Raw genomic sequence first — 6,000 nt, 5'->3', positions numbered from 1 at the left:
ACAGATGCCCTCTTCTCAGCTCCAGGGAGCAGACATGCACGTGGTAAACACATACAAGCAGGCAAAAATACTCACACATATAAAAAATGAAGCCTAAAATAATCATATTTTAATTTGTTCACAAAGTGGTGGATTTCCATAGACTATTGGCTTTGCTGCCCTGACATCTTCCTCTCCTGTCTCCACACTGTTGTACCAGCGAGTAAGCCTTGAATCCTCAGCATTTCCTCCTTCTACTCCTATCATACTTTCCCTACTATTTCCTCGCTCACAGGCCCTTTCTAGCTTCCTGGACTCTACAAATTAAGCACACAAATCTAAAACTTCAAAGCTAGTAGCCACATGAGATGAACATGCATTGTTTGTCTCTCTGGGCCTGGTTGACTCATTTGATAGAGTATTTTCCATCCGTTCTCTTGCAAATTTCATCTTTCTTTATAGCTGCTATTTCGTCAGATATTAGAATAGCAATTTTGGCATGTTTCCTGGGACCGTTTGCTTGGAATACCTTTCCCACCCTTCTAAGGTAATATCTCATTTATGGTAAAGTGTTGGAGGCTCCTGCTTTTGAGACCACTAATTGTTACAATTGTTCTAGAATGTTATGTGTTGACTCCTGCCATATTGTTGACTTTGTTGTTGTATTTTATAAAAAGAAAGAGGAACCAGGATATGTTTGGTAGAAGTGAGTGTGGTGAGGTGGGAGGGGGTGCCTCCACAGGCCCATGCTGAGACATCCCTTCCCCCTGCATAGAGTATGAAATAGAGTTTATTTAGGGTATGAAAAGGGGAGTTGAGGAGGAAGAAGAGACAGAGAAAGAAAGAGAAAGAGAGGGAGAGCGAGGGGTGAGGGGGATGGGGAAAGAGGGAGAAGAGGCAGGGAGAAAAAGGGTAGAGAGAGAGTTAGTAAGAGAGAGAGGAGGGGGCAAGCAGCCCCTTTTATAGTGAGTCAGGCATGCTTGGCTGTTGCCAGGTAACTGTGGGGTGGAGCCTAGAAGGGATGCTAATGTAGTTTGTAGTTTGTAGTATCTGTTCCTTTCTCTTCCTCATTGCTTGTTGTTATCCCAGCAGGATTTATTTTTTCCTGTGGCCTCATTATGGATGGATTTATTTTTCCTCTTTTAGTATAAGTGTTCTCCTCTTCAACTATCTTCTTCAGAGCTGGCTTAGTAATCATAAATTCCTTTCGTCTATTTTTATAACAGAAAGTTCTTATTTTCCTTTCATTCTTCCAGCTAGCAGAGTATTCTGGGTTGGTAGTTGTCAGAACTTGAAATACATCACTCCAAGCCCTAATTGCTTTTAAAGTTTCAGATGAATAATGGGATGTTATTCTGGTCGGACTGCCTTTCTGTATGATTTGGTGTTTCTTGCTGTTTTCAACATATGTTCTTTGTTCTGTAGTGGTTTTTGTTTTGGTTTGGTTTTTTGGTCTTTAGGATGAGATTCTTTTCTATGCCTATAACCCGTTAATTTGGTCTTTTCAAAGTGTCTCATAGCTTTGACTTCCCACTGGTATTTTATCTTTGCCCTTGTTGGACGGTTCCCACCCCAGCCTGTCTTCTATCTTGCAGACACTACTGTTTCTTTCACCCACTCCGTTGCTGAGACCTCCTTCCATTTTTTATTTGACTTACTGTGTTTTTTATTTATAGACTTTCAGGTTGGTTTCTCTTTAGATTTACACATCTGGTATTTTTTTTTCCTTTGCTTGGTTTATTGTTGGTATCGGCTGTATTCTTTCAGTTAACATATTTACAGTGTTCAAGTGGGACTTGGGTGCGGTAGTGTTGAGTAGGTAGTTCAGAAATAACGGTGGTGGCGCATGCCTTTAATCCCAGCACTTGGGAGGCAGAGGCAGGCGGATTTCTGAGTTTGAGGTCAGCCTGGTCTACAAAGTGAGTTCCAGGACAGCCAGGGCTATACAGAGAAACCCTGTCTTGAAAAAAAAAAAAGAAAGAAAGAAAGAGAGAGGGGGGGGGGGGAGAGAGAGAGAGAGAGAAAGAAAAGAAAAAAGAAAATAACTCCTCAGGCCAGTAGCTCTGGGTGCGTAGTGTTACTCCATATGATTCCCTGAGAGAGGTATTAACTTGGAGGACAACTGCATCTGTTTGATATTACAGCTGTGCAGCAGCCAATCAGTGACAGTGGTCCCTTTAGTGGCGATAACTTTGGAAGATAAACAACCCAGGACACTGTGGAGCAGACTCAGATTATTGTTGGTTAAGATTATAAGTAGCAAGGAAAGAGGGTGTGTACAAGGAGAAAGTAGGAGATAAACTTGGATAAAAGAAAAAAGAAATCGAGGTCTGTAAAATGTAGCAGGAGGAGGTTCCTGTGGAGCCCACAGATGTTAGTGGTTGTTAAAGTTAATGAAAGGCTATAATTATATTGTAGACATTTTAAATCCCAATCAGGTGTTTCTACCTGCCTTGATCATTCAGTTCCTGGATAAAAGACACACAACTTTTATTTTTTATAATAAGCCTTAATGCAAGGGCTGTGCAGATATCTATCCTCCATGCTACTAGAATCTATTTTCCTATCCATAACCCTGAGTCATTACTTACTATGTTTCATTTGGGCCGCTCTTAACTCCAATTGGCCAGCCCTTAGGGCCACATTTTCATGACTCACCTAACCCAGGGCAGTGTCTCTTCCATTCTCCTTCTTCTCCCTCCTTGTTCTCCTCTGACCCCAGCCTGGGAATCCTAAACCCCGCCTATGTCTCTTCTGCCTAGCTATTGGCACATTTATTCACCAATCAGAAATAACTTGGGGGCAGGGTCACAGAGTGTCAACTGGGTCTATGTGAGGACTCTTCTCTCTGGGGCAACTAGGACTTGAGGAACCAGTATTAGAATACAAGCAGCATCAGGCCAACCCACTACATAATTAAGCAGAAAAAAAAAAAAAAACAGTCTATAGAATGAGAGAAAGAAGAATAGACGAAGGAAGAAGATGGGGGTGTTTGAGGTGTGTCTGGGGTGTGATAGAGAATGTTGTACTGTTGACTGGTGGAGAAACACACAATAAACTGTCCTAAGACCTGACTGAGCTGAGAACAAACAAAAGCAGAGCGTTCATGAGACATGTGTGCAAGAGTAGATTTTTTAAGTTCTAGAAAACAATCCTACGGAATGGCTTGCTGGTGCAACTGCCCTGAGTTGAAAGGCCAGGTGCTCCTTTCTCTCCGACTTTAGCAGGTTCCACATGGTGCTGTGTGACAGGGTGGCAGCCTCAGGGTTTTGGGGGTTCTAACACATTTCTGTTCATACTTTGGTCTCCTATTTGAGTGAGGGAGAGGGTATTGGTGTTGTTTGGACGGGAAGCTTGTCCTTAGAGGGCAGTCTTCTGGGTTGCTTTCCACTCTACTTTTTTTTTTTTTTTTTTTTTTTTGGTTTTTTGATTTTTTGAGACAGGGTTTCTCTGTATAGCCCTGGCTTTCCTGGAACTCACTTTGTAGACCAGGCTGGCCTCGAATTCAGAAATCCGCCTGCCTCTGCCTCCCGAGTGCTGGGATTAAAGGCGTGTGCCACCACGCCCGGCTTCCACTCTACTTTTTGACACAGAGACTCTCAGTGAACCGGAAGCTCATTCAATAGCCAGCCTGGCTGGTCAGCAAACCTAAGGCACAGGCTGCCTGTCCATCTTTTTATGTGAGTGCTCAGGTCTTCAGGCTCGCAAGAAAAGCACGTTAATGACTGAGTTGCCTCCCCAGCCCAATATTCTTCATATTCTAAGTATGTTACCATCCTGGTTAGTTTTTCTTTTCTTTTTTAAAAGATTTATTTATTTATTATATGTAAGTACACTATAGCTGCTTTCAGACACTTTTTCTTCTCTCTCCAGCACGGCTCACTCCAGCCCAAAGATTTCTTCATTCATTATATGTAAACACACTGTAGCCGTCTTCAGACACCCCAGAAGAGGGCACCAGATCTCATTACGGATGGTTGTGAGCCACCATGTGGTTGCTGGGATTTGAATTCAGGACCTTCAGAAGATCAGTCAGTGCTCTTAACCACTGAGCCACCTCTCCAGCCCAAGTTCCTTCTTTTAAGCTCTATTTCTTCATTGTATGTTTGTGTGCGCGAGTGTGGGTATGTGCACGTGGTGTGCGTGGCAAGGTCGAAAGACAACCTTTTAGAAGTTAGTTGGCTCCTCTCACGCTGGTTTTGAGACAGGGTTTCTGTTTTTGCATTGTGTGCTCCAGGCTTTCTGGTCTGCTAGACCACTGGTCCACTGTTTCCACGCAGCATCCTGGCATTCAGCATGCAGGAAATTGCAGATGGGCTCCAGGGTTTTTTTGTGGGCTCTGGGGAGCAAATTCAGGCTGTGCAGTGTCTTTACCCACTTAACTATCTGTCTCCCAGGCCCTTAGTTCTTTCTTTTCTCTTCTCTTCTCTTCTCTTCTCTTCTTTTTTTAAGACAGGGTTTCTCTGTATAGCCCTGGCTGTCCTGGAACTTACTCTGTAGACCAGGCTGGCCTCGAATTCAGAAATCTGCCTGTCTCTGCCTCCCAAGTGCTAGGATTAAAGACGTGCACCACCACTGCCCGGCAGCTCTTTCTTTAGTGAGGATTAGGATTAAAATGTCTACTAACTGTGAGAGACAACCCAGACAAGCTGTCAAGCCAGCATCTAGCAATACTCATAAAGTCAACAAATGGGAAAGAAAGAGTTTCCATCTTTTACAATGTCTACTGCTATGCTTAGTACATGCTTGCAACCTCAGCAGAAAATCAGGAGGTTTAGGCAAGCCTGGGCTACATGAGACTCTGTCTCAAAAAAAAAAGCACTAAACAACAACAAAATAAAAATGGTTATATCTTCAAGCAGTATTTTGTTTTTCTAAATCAAGAATTGAGTCAGTAGCTGGGTGTGGTGGTGCTTGTCTTTAATCTCAAAGTTAGAGAGGCAAGGCAGGAACTCTCTGAGTTCAAGGCCAGCCTGGTCTACACAGTGAGTTACTGGACAGCTAAGACTACACAGAGAAACCTTGTCTTGGAAAAAAAAATCCTAAAACAAAGAACTGGATCATCACAGGCCTAAGCAACCAGTAGTAATAAATCAATAGTATTTACACTCCTTTAAAGGGGGAGTTGAGGATCTAGCTCAGTTGGGAGAGTCTTTGTCTAGCATGTATGATGTCATAGCTTGATCCCCTCTCTATAAAAACTGGATGTGATAGAACACACCTGCACTGTCAGCATTTGGGAGGCAGAGGCGGGAGAAGCTGAAGTTTAAGGTCATTGTTGGCTACCTATCAAGTTGGAGATTGGTCTTGTAAGAAGGAGCCAAACTGAAGCCATCTTGAATAAAACTGCCATTTTGAATAGGAGTCAAATAAAGTTTAAATTCCCAAGACCTCCCTGGGTAACTGACATCTTGCTTGGCATAGAGAGACATGAATGCCAGGCATGTGGCTCTGACCCAGTTGAATAACCCAACCAATGGGAACGAGATAAATGTACCACCAAGACATGTTCCTAAAGACCTCCCCTTTCCCTAAACCCTGATGGGTGGAAAAAATGTAACTGTAACTTGGCACAGATGTTTATGGATTTTGGGTTTAAAATCTCTGTAGCAATCTGGTTCCAGGTTGCAGTTCAGCTCCTTAGGCTGTTCTGCCGCCCTGATTGATCAGCAGCAGCCTAAGTACAAGAAATTTTTGTCATCTGCTTACATATTACTAAGATGAACATTCGAAGATGCAGTCAACTCCCAAGTCTGTGCTGCTGTCCCTGACCAGTCTGCTCTTGTTGTCTGATTCAATTAAAGATCTTGTTCGCTGGACTCTTGAGACTGCTTGCGTTGTTTGGATTTTCAGACCCCAGCAGTCTGATACACAGACCTTGTCTCAAAAGTCAAAAGGCCAAACCCCCCCAAAAAAAATCCTTTCCATTTTCCCAATACTTTTGGACTAATAGCATAAACAGCCCATTAGCAAGCACACATTAAAGGCCAATAAATACTAACCACCAAGAATACAAGACCT

Source organism: Mus musculus, chromosome 1, assembly GCF_000001635.26.
Source record: "Mus musculus strain C57BL/6J chromosome 1, GRCm38.p6 C57BL/6J".
Classification (NCBI taxonomy): domain Eukaryota; kingdom Metazoa; phylum Chordata; class Mammalia; order Rodentia; family Muridae; genus Mus; species Mus musculus.
The sequence above is the reverse complement of the archived record's forward strand: the minus strand, read 5'-3'. Positions refer to the sequence as shown.